We start from the raw sequence: 22,223 nt of genomic DNA on the forward strand, positions 1-22,223 counted from the left end.
CAGCTGCTTCCTGCACTCCCCCTACTGGAAATTGAACCTTGACCTCCTGGTTTATATGTCGACACTCAACCACTGAGCCCTGTCGGCTGGGCTAGAGTGTGGGTTTTTTAAAGAAATAATTTAGAAAATTAGAACTTTAGAAAAATGTGTGTGTGTGTGTGTGTGCGTGTGTGTGTGTGTGTGTGTGTGTAAGAGAGACAGACACGGGCCTGGTGACCACGCATAAGCCTCGCTGGTGGCACCTCCCAGCGGTCCCTGGGGATGATGCTGGTGGCGGTTTTGATGCCATGGAATGTGTGATGGGGACGTTAGGTGCGTGTGGATGGAACGAAGGGGAACATTTTCAGTGAGGGGATCGCCGTCCCTCCGTCTTCTCCTGCCCCTGCTTAGCTCCTCAGGGAGGCGGGCAGCGTTTCCTGCTTGAACAGTGGCCGCATATGCGTGTGCAAACCCAGGTCTCTTTGCACACTCCTCTGTTCAGCACCCAGGCGCCGCACCAGACGGTCTGTGTGGTGTGGAGCCATCATCGGAATGAAAATGCGGAACCCCAACCTTTCCCAAGAGTGCTTTCCTCCACGAGGCTGAGCGGGTGCACCAGGCGGCCGCTGGGGGACCTACCCCCGTGGTTGCCCACATTTGGTCTGGCCGTGAGGGGTGCCCCGGAGGCTTCCCTGCTCTTCTCTCAGGGCCCACGATGCTGGGGCCAAGCCCTGCTGCCCGCCCAGGGGACCCCACCTGGAGGGCACCCCTTCCCGGCTGCAGTTGCTCTTTATCCCCAGCACAGACCTGTGAGGGGGGGTCCCTGTCTGCTCCAGTTCGGGGCTGAAGCCCCTCAGCTGGGATCCAGCTCTGGGCTGAGTGTGCCTCTGTGTGTGTGTGCGTACGCGCACGCGTGTCTATACATCTGTGTGGGTGCGCATGCGCGTGTCAGTGTCTCTCTGTGTGTGTATGTCTGTGCATCTCTGTGTGCCTGTATGTGTGTGTGCCTGCATGTCTGCATACATGTCAGTGAGTGCATCTGTGTGTGCGGTTGCACATGCATGTGTACACGTGCCTCAGAATCCCCCTCCTTTGCCCACATCTTCCCTCAGTGGCCCCTGCTGCTCCTTGGTCCTTGGTGTCCCCTCCTTTCTGGGTCCCAGGTGGCCTTTGCCTACTGACTCTCCTTCTCCTGCACATAGTGACATCTGCCTCCCTGGGTTGTACTCATCTCGGTACTTTGGGGGTCGTCACGTGGTAGGTGCTTAATAAATGGATGCGGCACCGTGTCGGGGATAGGGCCATTTTACAAGTGGAAACTGAGGCTGGCCGAGGTGAAGTCAGCTTCTCAAGCTCACGCTGCTGCGTGAGAGGCTGGGCCTAGACCTGCATTCCCCGATCAGAGGTGTCCTTGACACAGATCTGTGGCTTTTAGCGGGGTCTGAGGAGCCCTGGGCTCCATGCAACACTCAAGTGCTACTGGTGTTGCACCGAGCAAGGGAGGGGTCGAGGGGACCCTGGACCCACCCCTGTGCCACCCAGAGAGCTCCTGTCTGTCTCGGGGAGGTTGCATCTGCAAAAGCCACTCCACTGTAAACAAACGTGCAAGCCCCTGCAGTGTGGCCTGCGGCCTCCTCCTGCCGCGGGGGTGGGGTGTCCTGGAGTCGGTGGCATGCCGCCCGTGCACAGCCCGGTCCCGGCTAAGTGTCACCCATCTTCTGGGCAGTAGCCAGCGCGGGGAAGGCAGGGGCCCCCGAGTCTCCGCCCATCTGCAGCTCCTGCACTGACAGGCCGTCCCGAATGCCTCGTGGTTTCAGAAAATGGGGGTCAGGGGAAGCTCTCTCCGACCGGAAACGATGGTTTCACACCTTATTTTCGTTGTTACTGAGCTCCTGTTAGTTCTCTGCTCTCACCCTTATCGCATTAATGGTCTGTGGGCAAAGCCTGGGGTGGCCCAGGAAGAGCACTCCTGGGGGTGCACTTGGCCTGAGGGGACCTCGACACCCCCTCCGGGCCGTGGCTCCTGCCAGCTGCCTGGGGCACACACTCTCCGGTGCCCGTTCTGACCCAGATCCCTCCTCTCTGGACACAGGGTGGAGGTGGGGGCGCGGCCCAGCTCGACTCTGATGAAATGTATGGAGCCTTTGGAAATGGCACGCCGCTGCCTGTGTAAGATGAGACTTTGCAGCAGGACTCTGAGAGTCAGATGCCCTTGGCCCTGCGGTGGAGTGTCTGCCCGGCCAGGGGGTGGGTGTGGAGGCAGAGCTGAGGGGAGAAGATCCCAGACACAGGGCATTTGGAGCTCTGTGACAACTGAGGACGCATGCTCCTGGGGCCACCCGGGCGTTCTTGGGGACCCAGAGGGGCCTGCTCACTCCTGCCACCTGCGTGGAACCTGGGAGAGGGACCTCTTCCGAGGGAGCAGAGCTCTCCTGTTCTGGAAGCACCCAGGTGGCTTCCAGAGATGGAGTGTTGTCCTAGGCCCCCCAGATTCCCGGCACAGGCGCAGAGGCTGTCCTGGGCCTCGGGGCTGGGCGCACAGGCTGCAGAGCAGGGGCCTCTGAGAGCAGCCCCCTGGGCACCAGCTCTGGCTGCTCTGACGGGATCGCCACCTGCATTTTTCCTCATTGGCCCGGGTCAGGGATGGGGACAAACAGGTCCCCGGCCCACTGCCCAGGAGCCCCTGCCTGGTGTCTGCTCTGGGGCATGGGGAGCAGTTGGGATTTCTAGACCAGATCTTGGCCTGTCATATTCAGTGGAGAAGTCTTTGGAAGGCTGGGTGGACTGAGGGGCAGGGCAGGGCAGCGATGGCGTGGGAACTGTAGCGGGGCCAGGCCACGCGAGTCTCCCAAACTCAGCTTCCTCGCCTTGAACGTGGAGGTTATGAACATACCCATCTAAAGTTAACCATGGGAAGCCAATGGACACAATCAAGGAAATAAAAAATTGTGTTTTGTTTTTTTTAAAAAAATCAATAAAATTGATATACCTCTAGCTAGGCTAAGAAAAAAGGAAAGAAGACACAAATAACTAACATCACAAAAGAAAGAGGGAGCCTGGCTGGCATAGCTCAGTGCTTGAGAATCAATCTATGACCCAGGAGGTCACGGTTCGATTCCCAGTCAGGGCACATGCCTGGGTTTTGGGCTTAGTCCCTAGTAGGAGACATGCAGGAGGCAGCCGATCGATGTTTCTCTCTCATCATTGATGTTTCTATCTCTCTCTCCCTCTCCCTTCCTCTCTGAAATCAATAAAACTATATTTTAAAAAAGAAGAAGAAAGAAAGGCCACCTCTACTGAGTTCGTGGACATTCAGAGCATGATGAAGGACTGTTATGAACAATTCTATGACCAAACATTTGAGAACCTAGATGAAATGGACCCATTCTTTGAAAGACACGAGCTGCTGAAACTCACACAGGAAGAAATAGGTGCTCTGAATAGACCTATAGATATGGAGGAAATTGAATAAAAAATTAATAACCTCCAAAAACAGAAAAGCAGACCCAGATAGGTTCAGTAGTGAATTCTACCAAACATTTAAGTAAGAAACGATAGCAATTCCCTATGGTTTCTGTGAAAAGACTGACACAGAGAGAGTATTCCTAACTCATTCCATAAAAATACTCACCTCACAGGGTTGATGCGGGATTGAGCCATGTCAAACATCTAGCATGACCCGGTTGGCTGTGGAGCACTTAGTAAAAAGTTTTAAATAAACTTTATTTTTTAGACCAGTTTCAAATGTACAGAAAAGTTGTGAAGATCATGCAGGGTCCGCATATACCCGCCTCCGTTTCTCCTGTTAACATCTTACTAGAATGGCACACTTGTTACAACTGATGGACTCACACTGATGCGCGATCACTAACTAAAGTCCCTCCTTTATTTGGATTTTCTTAGTAAAAACTAGAACAACGTTTACTGTTCCAAGATTCCACCCCGGACATCTCATAACCTTCCGTGGTCGTGTCCCCTCGGGTCCTTCTCATCTGTGGCAGTTTCTGATTTCCCTTGGTTTTGACCTTGACAGTTTCGAGGAGTCCTGTTCAGATATTTTGTTGAATGTCCCTCAGTTGGGATCCGTCTGGTGTTTTTCTCATGGTCAGACTGGGCCATGGGTTTGGGGAGGAAGTCCACAGGGGCACAGTGCCCTCCTCATCCCATCCCATCAAGGCTGCCTGCTGTTACCATGACTTACCTCTGTTGCCATTGACCTTGGCCACCTGGTCAGGTGGTGTGTGCCAGGTGTCTCCAGTGTGAAGTTCCTCTTCATCACCCCACCCACTTCCACACCTCCTCTTGGAAGGAAGCCGCCACTCAGGTCCTGATTCCTCTGTTTGGAGGACTGTAGGCCCACCCCCTCAGGGCAGAGCATCTGCATAAACTGTTTGGGATTCTTTACACGGGAGATGGTCTCCTCTCCCCTGCGTATTTGTTGAGTCATTGATCTGTATCGACATGGACTCATGCTTTGGACATTTAGCATGCAATGCTGTCCGTCGTCTCCTGTCCCCACGGTGACATATCTATGTCACTGTGGATTTTTTTAGACTTCCTTATTTTCTAGCAGGTTCCAGCTTCTCTTGGGGACTTCCTGCACCAGCCCTAGAGGCAGTCATCTCTCCATGGAACCCCGATTCCTTCTATTGGGAGGGTTTTAGGAATCCAGACCTGGAGCACTGAGTCACCTGGAATTATCACCACAGCCCCTCTCGGGTGCACATGGGTACCTGAGCCAGGGGCTCCCTCTTCGTTCGAGCCTTTCCATAAAGGAAACTTCTGCTGATGAGTGATAGCCACCCCGGATCTCAGGGGCTTCACATAAGAATACATTGTTTGCTCTTTGGTCCAGAGGCTCACAGCATCTTTCTTAAAGGGCCAGATAGAGAAACTGTTGGCTCTGTGGGCCATAAATCCTCTGTGCCAGAGGATTTGAGTGGGCGTGGCCGTGGACCAATAAAATGGTATTTAAAAAAGCAGGTGGTACGCCCACTTTGGCCTGTGGGCCATGGTGTCCAGACCTCGGTCCTGGTCCAGTGCAGTTGTTGGGGGCGGGGAGGGTCCCTCAACACAGTCATGCAGGGGCCTAGACACCTTCTATACCTTATGGTGCCAGGATATTCAAGGCTGACTCTACCTCCCTGCAGGACAAATGAAGGTGGACAGTCGCATGGGAGAAATTGTTACGGACCAGGCCTGGAAGTGGCATGCATCATTTATGCCACATTCCATTGGCTACAAGGCAGTCACATGACCCCAGAGGACAAAGGGCTGGGAGATACAGTTTTGTGGTGTGCCCAGAAGAGGAGGAGGGAAGCACATTGCTGAGCACCTGCACAGGGAGCACCTAGACAGACCAACCAATAGGTTAGCCTCCACCCAGGCACTAAGGACCGCCCACACATGAAGCTCCTCCCCTGCACAGTGGCCCCTCCCCCATAACAAAGCCCTTCTCATACACAGAGGCCCCTCCCATACACCTACCATGCACCCAGGCCCCTCCCATGCTGAGGCCCCACCCATGCACTGAGGCCTCTCCCAAGCACCGAGGCCCCTCCCACACACAGGTTCCTCCCATATATTGACAGGCCTCCCTTCTACAAAGTCCGGTCTGAGGAAAAGGCTTGAACATTTGAAAAGAACAAGAATTTCCCAGTCACTGTTGCTTCTCTCTGTGCTCAGGGCTGCAGAGCTGGTGCCTTGTGGATTGGTAGGCGAGATCCCCTTCTCCACCCTGCCCCAGGCCAACCTGCATCTCTGCTGATGCTTTAAAAAAGGCACTTTTAAAAGGCTTGTGAACATTTATCTGGGGTGTCTTTGCCGGATTTAGATTTCTAGTGACTATTAATTGCCTCCCAATGAAAGCTCAGCATTTGTAGTTAGGTTGGCAAATTCTGCATGGCATTTTTGACTGCACGGAAGGGGTGAACTAAGCCACACCCGTCCCCAGCCTGCTGCTTAACCCCAGGCTCACTTGAGGCCGCCAGGTACCTGCTACTCAGGGAAATCTAGCTGCCCTTCTGTATTCACATCCTGGCTTGACTCTTAGCCAAGGGCTGCCAGCTTTGGTTCCTAAGTGCTCTCGGTGCCCAAAAGGGGTGCCTCTCTGCTTGCCACTTCTCCATGGGAGCTGGCTCCCTGGGTGGGCAGGGAGCGGGTACTGTAAAGGGGCAGACGGCAGGGCGGTGCAGCCGGTGCGCGGGGCTCCCTGCAGCTCTTCTGGAGCAGTGGGGAGAAGCCCTCCTCCGTCTCCCCAGGGGAACCTGGCCACGATCCAGCTGAACGGGACATGGCGTCATGGCAAGAATCCATAACTTCGGCTTTTGCTTGGTTCGTATTGTGATCTTTTAAAACCGCGATTGGACTGGGAGCAGCCATTCTCCGCCGCGGTAGGTTGCTGGGCTGGGCTATGGGAGTGCTCTCCAGGATGCTGGCTGAGTGGTCAGGTGGGCCTAGCCCAGGAATCACGAGTTCTTTCTAGAACAATTGGCGCCCTAAGGGAGGAGGGTCTATTCTGGGCTCTGGGGTGTCCATGACCAAAGCAAGGCATCTCTGTGTCCCCCGTGGCCACTGCTCTCGGAACCCGGATGGGTAAATGACGGTGTGGATAGTGCCTTCCCACAGCAGCTGCCCAGTGATGCATTCCGAAAATCGGGTTCACAACAATTCACAATAATTGCACAACAGTTTAAGTAGCTTTGCATTAAACAACACAGGAACCACCTTTATAAAGCAGAAACTACAAACTAGGAAATTAGATAGAGACACACTGATAATGGGAGAGTTTAACATACCACATTCAGCAAAGGACGGATTGAGTGGGCAAAAATGTACATAATCAGGCGAGATATATGTATAAATTTATACCCAATAATATAAAATATACCTTCAAGTACCCCTGGAACATTTACAAAAATTTGTTATATATTAGGTCCCAAAAAAGTCTAGTAAGTTCTATAAAGTAGAAATATTACAAACAATACCCTGACCACAATGCACTGAACTGGACATTTGTTAACAAAAGCAAAGAGGAAATTTAATCTGGAAATTTAGAAAAACTCTCTATTAGACAACACTTAGATGAAAGGGGTGAAATTAAAAATAAGTAATGATAATTAAAACACTACCTATCAGAATTTATGGGAAACAAAGTAGTGATAAGAGGAAAATTCACACCCCTAAACACTTTTATCAATAAAAACCCAAAAATGAAAATAAATGAACTAAATTTTTAGCTCGAAAAGCTAGGAAAAGAACCACAAAGTAAACTGAAAGAAAGCACAAGAAAACAATAATAGGATAAAGCAGAAAATAATAGGGTAGAGAATAAAGGAATAATAGAGCTAATTAATCACTCAAATTTTTAATTTTTAAAAACATTAACAAAATGGACAAAACTCCTTCTAACAATAAAAATGTTTAAAAGACACAAATATATAAAATAAATGACAAGGGGGACATAACCATTGAAATAGAAGAGATTGAATAAGTCAGACTATTTTCCAGACCTCTATAAAAATAAATATGAAAACCAGGATAAAATACAGTTCCAAAATTGGCTCCATGTGATTTAGGAAGCTTAAAGAAACCAGTTTCCACAAAAGATGTAGAGAAAAATTATTAAAGAGCTAAGCCACAAAACAGCACTGGGATTAGATGGTTTCATGGGGCAGTTCTACCAAGCTTTTAGTGAACTGCTAGTCTCCATTCTTTATGAGTTGTTCAGAATATTGGAAATAAAGAAGTACATTCGAATTCTTTTTTGAAAGCAGGTATAATATGGATACCTGAATCTGAGAAAGCAAGTAGAAAATTAAATTACAGAACAATATCACTTCTAAATATTGAAGCAAAAATACTAAACAAATTATTTGTAAACCAAATTTAACACAACATTAAGAAGTCAATGCACTATGACCAAATGACATTTTTCCAGGAATGCAGGGTTGGTTCAACAAGAGGCAATGTATTGATGTAATAGTATACTTGAGAAAAAAAAAATCATGTGGTTATCTCCATAGATGCTGAAAAGCCTTTTATAGCATTTGACACCATGTTGGATATATCCCTCAAGAAAATAGGAATGGAGGAAAAAGATAAAATAACATGATAAAATATTTTATGTGCCTGAATCCTAAGGTCAGCATCATATTTGATGGGAAAACACTAGAGGCATTTTCACAAAGATCAGGACCAAGGCAAAGGTGCCCATTGCCTCCACTATGATCCCGTAATGGTACTGGAGGCAGTAGCAATTAGGTCACAGAAATCAGTTAGAGGCATGAGTACTAGAAAAGAAGATTCAAAACTATCTCAATCTGTAGATGTGAGAATATATTGGGGGAAACCTAGAGGTCAGTGTTAAAAGTAAATCAAATAGTAAAAGAAATCATGGCGGTAGGAGGACAAAACAATTAACATACAGAATCAATAGCTTTCTTGTATGTTAGTAAGACCCGTTAGAGGATACAATAGCAGCAAAGAAATACTTCAGCATAAACTTAGCAAGAAACAGGCAGAGCCTAAATGAGGAAAACTTCGAATCACTTCTGAAGATATAGAAGTAGTCTCGAGCAAATACAGTGACATCCCTTGGTCTTGGATGGGATGGCTTAAGATCACACACAAAAAAAGCCAGTTTTTTTTCCTCTCATTTAATTAATGACTTTAACACAATCCCAGTGAAAATACCCATAAGCTTTTTTATGGAGCCAGACAATTGATGCTTCAGTTCATATATAAAAGCAAACTTGTAATAACCACGAAAACCCTGAAAAATAAAAGCTACTAGGGGGACTAGCTCTCCCAGACATTAAAATGAAGTGTAAAGCCACTATAATTAAAGCAGGGAGCACGGGTGCAGGCATAGACAACGTAGTGGAATGGACCCAGCGTCCAGGCGCAGACCTGATTCCATATGGGAAATCAGAGTGTGATGAAGGTGGCATCTCACACACAGGAGCAGATTAACTTTCCATTCGTTGTGCTGGGGTAACTGGGTGGCCCCCGCTACATGCAGCAATAAACTCCAATGGCTCGGAGAGCTAAATATTTAAAACAATGAAATTAGTAAGTTATTCTAGGAAAACACGAGTGAATTTTCCTGTAGCATGAGTATAGCGAAAGGTTTTCTAACTATGATTCAAAATCCTGATGTAGTAAAAGGTTGACAAATTTCAGTTCATAATACACTTTCGCCAGGGCAAAACAAACAAGCAAATGACTCCCAAACCCCACCATAGTCACAGTCACAGTGCAAATGTCAAAGTAGAGAAAACATTTGCAGCACACATCAGCTATAAAGGGTGAATATCCTTAATATAGAAAGAACAGTTAAAATTGGGGGGGAAGGGGAACCTGGTAAAAAAGTGGGCAGAAAACATAAAAAGATAATTTGCATAAAAGATGCAAATGGCCTTTAAACATATGAAAACATGTTCAGCGTCACTCATAACTAGAGAAATGCAAATTAAAATGACTGGGATACCATTTTCACTTTCTGATTGGCAAACATTAAAAAGACCGGCAGCGCCTCTGCTGGCCAGGTTGAGAGGAACCCAGTGCTCGCTCACACTGCTGGTGGGACCGCGAATGGGGACAGCCCTTGGGAAGGGAAAGTTGGCGGCATTTGTCACAACCACCTGTGCGTTCACATTTGGACCCAAAAATCCCAATTCTAACAGCTAATCCTGAAGACATACTTAAAAAGCTTGGAAGTACTCATGGACAAGGTTATTCATTCCAGAATTATTTACAATTGCAATATATTGGAAACAACCTAATGTCCAAACATGGTGGAGTGGTTGACTATCCCGGTATATCCAATGATGGAGTACTATGCAGCCATGAAAAAGACAGAGAACGATGGCTAGGAACTGACATGGGGTGACTTCTAGGATGTGCTGGGGAGTCACAAAGCAGAGTGCAAAAGGATAGCTTTATGAGGGGAGGGAGGAGGGATTGAATGAAGAACATGAGGGTTCTTTTGTAGAGTGCTCTGAAATTGGATGGTGGTAATAGTTACACACTATATACTTTTATTAAAATTTATCAGACTGTATTTTTATGATTTTTATGATATAAAGTATTACCTAAACAAAGCTGCTAAAACAAAAGAAATACTTAGTGTGCTACTGAAGGTAAAATAGAAATATACACATACCTGTGTATTTTAGCAAAAAAGGAAATATAGGATAGTCCCTATATTTCCTAGGAAGGGTAAACTAGAATCTAAGGAGACTGCTTACCTATGGGGGTGTTTGGGACCAGGGTTGTGAGGATGAAGGAAGGCGATGGGACAGAAGGGACGAGTGAAATTTCTCTGAGATGCCTTTTTGTGTATGTCTGACGTTTATAACCATGCCAATGTTTCACAACCCAAAATAAAAATAAAGGAAGAAAAAGAAAAAAGAAAGCATCAAGGGCGAGAGGCAAAACCCGGGGAAGAATAAAGGTGGAGCCGCAGTGGGTCCCGCTGTGTTCTGAATGGACAGCAAACCACACCAAGGGAGGACAGCTCCCCACGTGACCTTTGGACTCAGCATTGTGACCACACCCCCGAGGCTAATTACAAAGAACAGCTGTCAGTAAATACATCGCTGCTCTAGTTGTAGGCTTGCTTCTCAAAGCCATGTGGATCCGTGGTTCTGGAGTTGCTTTATGTATATTCAAGGTTGAGGAGTTAGGGAAACGTATTGTGAGGAATGGGAGCCGGTTTTCTCCAAATCCGGGAAGGAAGTTGCCCGTGGAGGAAGGAGGAGGCTGGAGTTAGACTGTGGTTCTGGATGGGAATTTAGGGTGTCATTATGGGCACACACACCCAGACCTGGAAATAAGTGTATTGGGGTAGCTCGTTAGCTGAGCGAGCCTAATAGCAGTGGCACCTCCGGAGGCAGTTTGGGCCAGAACCTAAGGAGGTGCTCAAGGGGCCATGGGGACATGGTCAACAACCCCAGAGCCAGGCCCCAGGGTCAGATCTGGGGTCTCCGAGCATCAGATTAGCATAAGCAATAAGTGGAGAGAAAGGTAAGTGTTTCCTTCTAGCAGATGGCCCATGGAGAAGGAATTTATAAAGTCCCAGCCTGTCTCCCACAATTTCTTACTCACTTCAGAGGGGATATTGCAATTGTGCAGTGGAGGAACGTGACAGACGCTACCCCGATCGAGTGACCGACCTTAATGTCACTAATAACGGGACGGTAGCCTTCCCGCTTCCAGACACGACGATGCTCTGAGAAGGGCACGCATCATTCCTGTGGTCTTTCTGCCAAAACGCAGCACCTGGATTTCATTGTGAGGAAGTGGCAGGCAGACCAAACGGAGGGCCTTCTGCAACAGAACTGGCCTGCGCTCAATGGGAAATGTCAAGGTCATGAGAGAAAAACCCAAGGCTCTGGTTGCGATGACAGAGACTACGAGACGTGAGAATGAGACGTTGGCGATGCTGGGCTGGATCCTGGACCAGACATGGTTTTGTGCTATTCTTTTGCTCCGGAGGACATTCTAGGACAACGGGTCAAATTTCGGGGTCTGGAGAGGAGATACTAGTTTTATGTCAGTGTCAATGCTTGGATTGTTAGGAAATAAAAAATAAAGCATGCAGCGGTAAAGGGCATTGGGGCTTCATCTTCCTCTCACACAGTTCAAAAACAGTGTGTGCATGTGTGTATGTGCATCTGTGTATGTGCGTGCGTGTGTGTGTGTGCGTGTGTGTGTGTGTGTGTGAGAGAGCAAGCAAGCAAATGAGTTCTGTGTTAACATTTGGTGAATGTGGGTGAAGCATATACAAGAACGTACTGTTTTTGCAAAGTCTGCAGGTCTTAAAGTGTCTCAAGATAAACATCTGTCAACAGGCCTTAGTGACATGCCCTGCAGTCCTGTGGAGGATTAAGTGAGATAACACGCGTGCGTGCTCAGTGCCGGGTCTCCGGGTCTCCGACACAGACTCACCAGGGACTGTGAGCCCTTCCTGTCTGCGCGGCGATGCTGCCCTGAGGCCCCCTGGACATGTTTTGTTGTTGGAGATGAAGGATGGAGCCTCGTATCTGGCTCCGCACTGAGCCCCACCCGCTCTGTGACTGCAAGTGGGCCGTCCCCCATCACGTCGTCATTTCTGGCAGGCGATCTCTCTGATAGGAGCACATTAGAATGAGGTCTGGGCATTGATCATTTCATATATTCACTCATCAAACGCTGCTTATGGCGCTGAGGGAGCAGGCACTGCTCCTTGCTTTCGCCAACCCCTGAGGGACTGAACACTGCATCTAAGGGCAAGACTGTGCAAGTGATGCAGTGCAGAGAGACAGTCTGTCTGCTTCCTGGTGGGTGTGACTCAGGGGTCTCCCTGAGGGTGTAAGTCAGGAGTCTCCCTGGTTGGTGTAGCTCAGGGGTCTCCCTGAGGGTGTAAGTCCGGGGTCTCCCTGAGGGTGTAAGTCCGGGGTCTCCCTGGGGAGTTAGTGGAGCGAGTCTGGGAGGAGAGATGGGGGTGCTCCCTGTTGGAGAGGAACACAGGATGGGGGTGAACCTCTGCCTGTGACAGTTCAGGAGAATGTCTGGGGCTCAGGGCAGGGGAGCGCTCGGGGCATTTGTGCTGAGATTGGAAGTGACCTGAGTGTGCAGGTGAGGAGTGTGGGCTCCTGTGGGGGTCCCAGGTCCAGGGGCCCTGATGAGTCCAGCCTCCGTGGCATCAGAAAGCTGTGCCCACAGGGTTGCCAACTTCTCTTTTTTGGGAAGGACAATCTGTTACGTCCAAGCTCATTTTTTTTAACATTAAAAAAACCCTTTGTTTGTGAATAATACTGAAAGCAGATGGCAATGTTTTAAAATGTCCTTACTTAGCAAACTAAAAGTTGTCAATCCTGGGTTTGTCTCTCCATCACATTTTTAAAAACAGGATCATAAAACAGGCTCCGGGGAGCGCAGGCACCCCCCCTCTCCAGCTTAAAGGTGCCCTTATCCTGTCACTGTAAATGTGCCACCGCCCAGGAGATTGGGGAGACCTGAGAGCAGCATGCGTCACCTGCCCTCTGGGTTCCGGAAAAGCCAGCCTTGTCCCCGCCGTCACTGTCACCGGCATCAGTGACGTCTTACCTGCTCCTCCCCCGCCCACCCGCCGGCTGCCCCTGCAGGCAGCCCAGGCCCTGGTCCTGCATGTCCCTCCAGCATGTGGCCTTCGGTGAGTTCGCCGCCGAATTCTCCGCTGAGTGCTCTGGGCTGCGGCTTTGACACGCTGTTTGGATGCAGGGACGTTGGACGGAGCCTAAAACCAACCGTGACATCTTTTTAAAAATTGTGATAAAAAATATGCACAAGTCCTAGCCGGTTTGGCTCAGTGGTTGAGCATCGACCTATGAACCAGGAGATCATGGTTCGATTCCTGGTCAGGACACATGCCTGGGTTGTGGGCTTGATCCCCAGTGGGAGGCGTGCAGGAGGCAGCCGATCCATGATTCTCTCTCATCATTGATGTCTCTATTTCTCTCTGCATCTCTCTTCTTCTCTGAATTCAATAAAAAAATATTTTTAAAAAATACACACAACATTTGCTTTTTTAACCACTTTCAGGTTGTGCTTCGGTGGCATAAAGTGCGTTCACAACCATCACCACCATCATCTCCAGAACTTTCTTATCTTCCCCAAATGACCTCTGTCATCATTAACCCCAATGGGCCATTGCTCCGCCCCCAGCCCTAAGTGGGATCATACAGCATTTTTCCTTTCGTGTCAGACTTATTTCACTTCAAAGCTCATCCATTTGTTGGCGTGTGTCGAGTGTCGTTTTTTTTAAGGCTGATTAACAGCCCATTAGCTGTAAATACGACGTTTTGTTTATCTGCTCACCTGTCTGTGGGTGCCTGTTGTCCCTCCCTCCTGGTGACCGTGACTAAAGCTGCTGTGAACAGGGACGCACACAAGTTGCTAGGGCGCCGCCCTCAGTTCTTTGGCATGTCTGTACCCAGACATGGAACGCCCGGGTCACATGGAAATTTCATATTTGATTCTCGGAGGACCCGCCACAGCTGTTTCCTCAGCGGCTGCATGAGGTTGGCGACTGCGGTTATTCCTGAGACAGAGAATGAGGTTCGTGGGGAAAGTTAATGTTAGTTTTTACTTGTTATGTTCCAATCACTTGAGGGTTTTTTGTTTGTTTGTTTTTTGAAAGAATGTATTACTTCTGTAATTTAAAATACGTAAAGGGAAAAACCCAAATTCAGTAAAGCCCATGTGCGGTCACGAGCACAGACCTTCACTCGCGTACCTGTCAGCTCTGTTTTAGGTCCGTGTGTGGTCATCGTTACTGTCACTCTGATGCTCACTGCCACCCGGCTCCGTGCTGGGCTCGTCAGATGCGCGCATTCTCTCGCCCGGCCCTGTGCACGGCAAGGGGCTCCGTGTTTGCACAATAAGCTCAGAGGTGAAGCCCCTCACCGAGCCCCTCGGACCGTGAGTGGCGCATATTGAGTTCTTCAATGACAAGACCACTTTCTTCTAGATTGGGGCACAGGCACCTCTTTAAAATATGCCTTTTAACTTCTGATTTGCCTTTTAAAGTAATGTGATGCTGCGGCCCATGTTTGCGAGATTCCAGGACCATCCGGGCCTTTTCTCTGTTTCTTGTGCTTTGGTTTGTCTTCGTTTGAACACAGCTCCATTGAGGAGACCCTGGGTCACAGGTAGGGTGCAGGGACTTGTCAGTAGGCTCGTCGGACATGAAAGGGGCTGTGTTTCCACTTTACATAGGAAGAGTGACGAGGCGGGGCCCCTTGCGGCTTCCTTCTGAGCCGTGGCTGTGATGGAGACTGGACGGATTGTTTTAAAGTTGCCATTGATGCTTCTAATTCTAGATGGAGCCTCTTATTAATATACCAGAGGCCCAGCGTGCGAAATCGCGCAAGACCCAGAGTCCTGCCGCTGCTGTGGGACCCATCAATGCACCTCCCGGTGACCGGTCGTTTGGTCGTTCCAATATTCTAGTGTTAAGGCCACTGGCTTTTTATAATATAGATTGTCCAATAGCCTCGGGGTGGGCACGGCACTGCGACACAGCACCGTGTGCCTTGAGGAGCCCCTTTCATCATGTGCAGGGATTCTTGGGGGCGCCGTGCCTTCTGCACCTAACCGAGCAGCTTCCACAGCAAAGACTGCCAAGTGCCTCATTTTGTTAAACTCTTAAAACTGTTAAATTAATAAAATCAGCTCCACAGAACCTGATTAGCTCGAAATTGCTTTAAATTTGGTCATTAAGTTTCAGGGAACATGCAATTTTCTCCACATCTGGTGCAGCTGCGGGCATGAGGGGTGAGGACGGGGTGGCAGTGACAAATGTGAGGAGGCGAGGGAGCGCTCTGTCACTGCCGGTTTCTGCCCCACTGGCTACCGCCCCCGGGAGCCGGCGTCCCGGCCAGGCCCTGGGCGCTGCGTGTTTCCACAAGATTGTCCTCTTCCCAGGCGGCAGGACTCTGCAGACCAGCTGGCTCACCTCCTGAGCACCCAGGGAGCCCGCCCTGTCACCCTGGGCCCTGGGCGCACGTTCCTCCTCCTCTGGGCCTGGACACCCCCGTCTGTGAAATGGGCTGTGGCTCAGGCTGGGGGAGAGCGCCACCTTCTGTTGGGGACGGTCGGAGGCAGCGCTGGCTAAGCCCATCCCCATGCATTGGCTGTCTGTCTGCCTTGCTGCTGGCTCAGGGCTCTTCGCTCCTCTGGTCGGATCGGACCTGTAAGACCCTGACAGGGAAGTGGGACTCCGTCTGCACGTTTCTGCTCTGGAGGCTGAGGTGTGACCCTCACTCTGTGCTGTGGGGGCGCCTGACCCGGCCTGGGGCCTCGGCACGTGGCCTTCTGCTGGGACAGCACCACTTTCCTCACCGCAGGCAGGTGCACCTCCAGGGCCTTTGTATCTTCTCATCAAAGAGCACAGAGCATGCGGTGCCCTGTGGGCGCCTTGGGGTGGGGAGGGGCGGGAGCCGGCGAGCCCGGCCGTGGAAATGCGGTCACTGGAAGGAGCGCCTGGGATCTCGTGTGGGGATTCCTGAGTCAGAGCTAGAACCCGGCCGGAGGCAACTCAGTGGACCATGTGTGCTTGCGCCCTCGCTCACCACGGAGGGCAGTGCCGATGGTGGGGAAGGCCGGGCCCGGGTGCCGCTCCCTCCAAGGCCTGGTGCCGGGGCTCCTGGGATTATGGCCTCCAGACAACGCTTCAGGTGGGGCGCACGACTCCCATCCTGCTGAGGAGGCCAGGCGTGGGGGTCACGTGACTCGCTCACAGCCGCACCGTGAGTCGGTGGCAGGTTAGGATCTGCCCCCGGGGGTGGATGGTGAACGGGGACTCCCCAGAGGAGCAGGAGCTGAGAACGTGCGGGCATTTCTGCGGGCAGACGTTAGCCTGAGGTCCCACACGCTGGTCTCGGGGCTCCCTGCGAGTCCCACTCAGGACTACATCATCAGTGCACCCTCAGGTCCAGCCGCACTCGGGGGGAGGGGGCTCCATCCCAGGCCACAGCCCTGCAGGCGCCAGAGCTCCTCTGCTGGTCCTTTAAAACCAGCTGCTCCCGAGAGTGTCATTTGTCAAGTGACACGCCTCCCAGGAGAGCCAGGCTCCTTCTGGAGTTGATGGCGCTTAAGTGGTGACTGCCGCCCATTGCATCTGCTTCTCAGGCTGTTGGCGCTGCTGAGAACCGCAGCTCTGTCCCGGGAACTCCAGCTGCTGGAGCTTCAGCTGCCGGGACCGGCAGGGTTTAGTGGCAGGGACATGGGGGCGGGGTGCAGGACACAGTCCCCCAGGCACAGAATTGCACCTGAGGGAGAGTGGGGGGCAGAAGCCGGGCGTGCAGAGCTCCGGCAGGGCTCCCTGAACTTGACGGCTGGCCGAGTGTGGCAGAGCCCCAGGTCCCCCCCAGGCCGTGGGAAAGAAGGGACTGTGAGCACTGTCCCGGGTGCTCCCTCGGGTTCCCGGGAGACTGCAGAAGAGGCTCATGCCCTGAAGTTGTCACCAGCAGTCAGACCGCCCTCGGCGTCCCCTGTCACTGATGCTGACACGCGGGGCCCTCAAATACGGCCACAGAGCCAGCAGGACCTATATTTTACAGGCTTCCCTGCCCTCGGCGCCATCGCTCGTCGCTACGTGGATGGGCACATGTGAAGGGGAGGCGTGGGGACACGTACACGTGCCTGTGTGCGGCCTACATGGAAAGCACGCGCTTTAAGCCCAGAATTGTACCCAATCATGTGACGGATTTGTAGCTCCTGAAATGTGGTCTTTAGAAGCTCGACATGGAAACAATTAAAAGCACTTTTACTGAATTCCTTCCCTCTGCAGCCCCCTTCTGTCCTCAGTCTCTGGTCAAAATACAAAAGCTGGTTTTGTTAAACAGCCCTGTCTTCCAGGATCGAGGCAAAGTTTCTAGGTTGATGGTTCTTAGAGCGCCCTGGCTGTCAGTGCGGCTGTGTGGACAGGTACTGAAGATAATAAGCTGCGTGTAAATATTTACCTGGGGAATTGGTGTTTCACGCGCTGTTCTTTAAAGTGTGGAAGAAGGCCCTGTCGCTTCTCTGAATGACATTGGGCGCTGTCCTTCCACATTAGCCCGTTTTGGCCTTGGAACGACATCTGAACTTAAAAATGGTTTCTACAAAATCGCTTGCACGCCTGTCGCGGTGCGTGCGTCCCATCCTGCTGTGGCACCCGGTGCTGGGGCTTCCTCCGAAAACAGCTGTTTGCGGGGACCTGCAGGGGGAGGGCAGGGAGAGGCTCGCTGCGCTTCGTGGGCCTGGTGCCCCCGGGGGACTGAGGTTCGCGAGGTCCCCTGTCCGCCCGCTCCCGGAGCTCCTGCGAAGCTCCGTGCTGTGGGAGACCCGGCTCTTCTCTTCTCCAGAGAGCCTTGGGATTCTGTGGCTTTATTATCCGCTTCGCCTCCAAGGCTTCCTTCCTCCGCCCCCTCCGTCAACGTGAAGCGCTCTCTTCCTGTTCCTAGTAGTTATCTAGATGACAGCCATTTGTTTTTAAGATTGATTCCTCAGGAGAGTGCATTAGGCATCGCAGCCTAGAAGTGCCAAACTGCGAGGCTTTACAGGGTAGGAAGATGCTGGTTGGCCAGGCAGGGTGTCCCTGGTTTTATGTTGACAACAAACAAAGAAACAAACAAACCCCAGAAATGGCTGAGGGTCCCTGGCTGGCACTCAGAGAGAAGGCTGGGTGGTTTGATGGCCATTCAGAGTGAGTGGTGTGTGTGGTGTGAGTGGTGTGTGTGGTGTGTGTAGTGTGTGTGTGGTGTGTGTGGTGTGCGTGGTGTGCGTGGTGTGTGTAGTGTGTGTGTGGTGTGTGTAGTGTGTGTGTGGTGTGTGTGGTGTGTGGTGCGTGTGTGGCGTGTGTGTTGTGTGTGGTGTGTGTGTGGTGTGTGGTGCGTGTGTGGTGTGTGTGGTGTGCGTGTTGTGCGAGGTGTGTGGTGTGTGTTGTGTGTGGTGCATCTGGTGCGTGTCGTGTGTGTGTTGTGTGTGGTGTGTATAGTGTGTGTATTTGATTGTCTTCTGGCATAGGTGGTGGGCTCCCCCTCCTTGGGGCCTTCGATGTTTGGAGGGAGCCTGTCACGGTGAAATGTGAGTGGCCATGATGTGTCACTTGAGGCAGTGGTTGTCAACTGGTGGCCCACAGACGCCTGTGGTCTGTGAGGTCTGAAAGGTTGGCGACTGCTGGTTTAAGGCACACGTCTGAAGAGGCCCAGGGTCACTCCCCACGTCAGTTTCTTTGCGTGGTGATTGTGGGAGCCCAGGTAGAAACAAGCTTCCATCCGTGGGGTTCCCTGAGTGAGGGCGGGGTACAGCCCAGCTGCCCGCTGAGCCGATGGGCCTGTGTGTGAGCACGAAGCAAGCCTGGCTGTGACTGCGGAGAGCCTGGCCTGCCCTGCCCGACGCGGCCGTGAAGGCGGCAGTGCTGGTGGGTGCTCCTGGGCCAGGAGGGTCCCACACTCACATGTGCTGTCGCTGTTCCCACGGGGAAGCTGGCTGCTCACATGCTAACACAGCCAGTCCTGACCACAGCTGAGGCAAGGGCAGTCTGATTAAGGGTGTGTGTGTGTGCATGCATGAGTGTTCTGTGTATGTGTGTAGTGTGTGTGCATGTGTCAGTGGTGTATGCCTGTATATGTGATGTGTGCATGTATGTGATGTGTGTGCACGTATGAGTGCCGCGTGTATATCTGTGTGTGTGCATGATATGTGGCATACGTGCAATGCATGAGTGTCACATGTGAGCGTACTGTTTGCATGCATGTGGCATGTGTGCATCCATGTGGTGTGTTTGTGGCGTATGTGTGTGGTGTGTGTATGGGGTGTGTGTGCTGTGTGTGTGCATGTGTGTGTGTGCAGAAAACATAGGTTCTTTGGAGACCAGGTGGCCTGCTGCACAGAGCTCCCCGCCTGTGCCGGGTCCTGGGGTCCCCGTGGTGGGCAGGGCTGGTGGCCTGAGCATTGCACCGGAAGTCGCTCTGACCGGGCTCCGTGCACCAGCAGACTTCGGAGTGATTTATATGAAAACAGTTTAGAGCATTTACTGGCTGTAAGAACTAATTTCCAATAAATCAGACAGGATTCCCTGGGGAACTGGAAATAAATGAGGGCAGAAGAAATTGCTAAGGGTTGTTGAGCAATAAAGAGATGGGTTCTAGATATCTTAAAATGATATTTAAATGGACAAAGTTGATTTAACTGTCTTTCCTCGTGTCCAGGAGTAAGATTTAAGTCCACAGCCTGTCATTACAACCAGGAATTTTTCACCAGGAGACTTTCGGCATTTCAGACACATCCCACTGAACGGCAATGCTAATATCCAGTCCCAGCCCTAAATTACAATGAAAAGGCATTAATTGCTTGGTTCCCTGCAAAGTCCATAAAAAAGTGTTTCCAGAAAAAGTCCAAATTCAGTACATGAGGCAGAACTTTCATTATCTAATGTTAGTCATTTTTTCTAATTAAAAAATGTAAATGAATATATATTTTATTACCTCGAGTCCACAAGCACCCATTATACGGGCACTGGAAGCCTGGCGCTGTGCCCCGAGCCGGGGAAGGCGGGCACGTGGAATGGGCATGTGGTTCTTGAACTCCAGAGCGTGACTTTCCGGGGAAGAGGAGGCTGTGGAACCGCTGAGAACTGATGCGGCCAAAACAGAGGGCAGGAGGGCGGCCGGCTGGTGGAAGCTGAGTAGCTTCCGGAGGAGGGGAGGCGTGGGGCCCGGAGCAAGGAGAGGGTCCGCTCCCTGGGACAGGGAGCCACAGTGGCTGGGACTGGATGTGGGAAGGAATTTTTGGAATTCCCAAAGCCAGAGAGAGGCTCTCCCAGCGGGCATTCATCACATGAGGGCATTACTCACGGCCAAGGTCGAGCATCATTTCCTGGTCTTTGTGGTACCTTGATGGTGGGCTGCTCTTGGAAGAGGCGAGGACGGAGAAAGAGATGGGGACAGAGAAGGGGGGACGGAGAAGGCAAGGGGGTGGAGGGATGGCAGTGTCGTCCCTCTACGGGCCGAGGGCGCCGTTGTGACCTCCCTGAACCTGCGCAGCCGGTGGTGTCCCTGCCTCGTTTCTGGAAGTGGAGACTTCAGCGGTGGGACATCCTGTCCTGGTCACTCACTCAGAGGCTGCGGGTCAGGAGTCTCCCAGCCCCGGCCACGCCCTCCTCAGGAGACTGAACTCATTTCAAAGACCTGCAGGCCAGGGCCTCTTCTCACAGTGTGTTCCAGGATACGGGGTGCCCCCGCCCCCAAGTCCAGCGTCTGTACCCCCCACCATGGTGCGAAGGTGGCATTGTTCCTGTACGGGCCTCCCCATGGCCCCCGCTCAGCACTCAGTGGCTGGACTCTCAGGGGCTGACCCTGCATCTGGGTCCCTGAGAGGAGCACCTCCCACAGTTGGCACCCAGGCACCCGCTTCCCCCGTCCTCGCCCTGACTCTCAAGGGAAGCAGCACGGCCAGCCAGACGTAAGGGAGGCGTCCGTTACAAAGTGAGGCACGGGCCCAGCGTTGCCCCAGTGTCCCCCTTGGATGGTGGTGGCTGTGGGCGTTAGAGAGCCTTCAGGACCTGTCACTCCAAGTCACTGCTGGGCTCTGAGGCATCCAGTCCCCCCCCCCCCCCCCCCCCCCCCCCCAGCAAGACGCACGGCCCGCAGGACCCAGCATCTCAGTGTCAGGCCCACTTACCCCCCCCGCCCCCCACGCGGGCTGCTTCTCCATCCTCTGAGGCAGGAGGCAGCCTCCCTTCCTGTGGCCACAGCTGGAGCCGCTGTCCCCCTTAACCACAGTCCCCTCCCTCGTCTCTGCTCAGGGGTCCTCCCAGGGGACAGGGGCTCCTGTGGGTCTCTCCACACCCCTCTGGAGCCCGAGGCCTGCCTGGCCGGCAGTAGGTGTCCTCCCATCTCTGCTGAAGGGTGGGCCTTCCCGTGCTTGGCAAGCGGGCAGTGGAGCCTGGCCCCAGCCCTGCCAGGGACTTGGGTTCCCGCCAGCGCCCCCTCCTGCCTGGAGGGGCCTCATCCTGCCTGGAGGGGCCTGTCCGGCCTGGAGGGGGAGCCACCTCGCGGCCATTGCAGGCCCAGAGGACAGCTGGGACTCAGGCTGAGGCCACTTCTGTCGCTCACAGCCCGAGCGGGGTGATGGTGTTAGCGCCGCTTTATGGAGAACCCTGTGCCAGCTCCATCTCGCTGGGAATGCCCACTCCCAGACCTGGTCACCCCTCTCCAGGCTCCTCCTGAGGCGGGGGAACCCCAGTCTCTGTGGCCCAGACACCCCAGTTCCCGTGCAGAGCCTTCCCCTCCCCGTCCTTGGCAAGAGCATTTGCGCCTCTGGGGAGGATGGCTTCCTTCCCACTCAGGGAGCCGCGTGTGTGATGCTCTCTCCCTGGTCCTTCCCCAGGGAGCCCGTCCCCTGTGAGCAGCGAGAATTTCTCATCATTCTCATGGCTGCTGAGGCAGGGCTGAGGGCAGGAGGGAGCGGCTGCTTTGTCGGGGAAGGAGGGTAGTGGTCAGCAGGGGAGGGGAGTGTGCATAAAGGAAGGGAGTACTTTTTAAATAAACACGATTCCTCAGTATTGGAGGTAAACGAAACTATGAGTAATGGGCGGCATGGCCCCTGCATGAGCCTGAGAACTGAAGCAGAGCTGTGTGCTTGCCTGCCCACGCCGTCCCCCCCCCCCCCCCCCCAGCTGAACACCGGGTGGCACCCGCTCTCTGCCACAGGCCGTGTGCTTTAAACTGTGA

General features: G+C 52.3%; 1 protein-coding gene across 9 annotated transcripts in view; it reads left to right on the forward strand.

Annotated features, from left to right (window-relative positions):
• Positions 1 to 22,223, forward strand: part of CAMTA1 (calmodulin binding transcription activator 1) — a 674,030-nt gene that overhangs the window by 292,164 nt on the left and 359,643 nt on the right. The window lies entirely within an intron of this gene.

This window comes from Myotis yumanensis, unplaced genomic scaffold (assembly GCF_028538775.1).
Source record: "Myotis yumanensis isolate MYYU_CA2020_CCGP unplaced genomic scaffold, mMyoYum1.0.hap1 SCAF_2, whole genome shotgun sequence".
Taxonomy (NCBI): Eukaryota; Metazoa; Chordata; class Mammalia; order Chiroptera; family Vespertilionidae; genus Myotis; species Myotis yumanensis.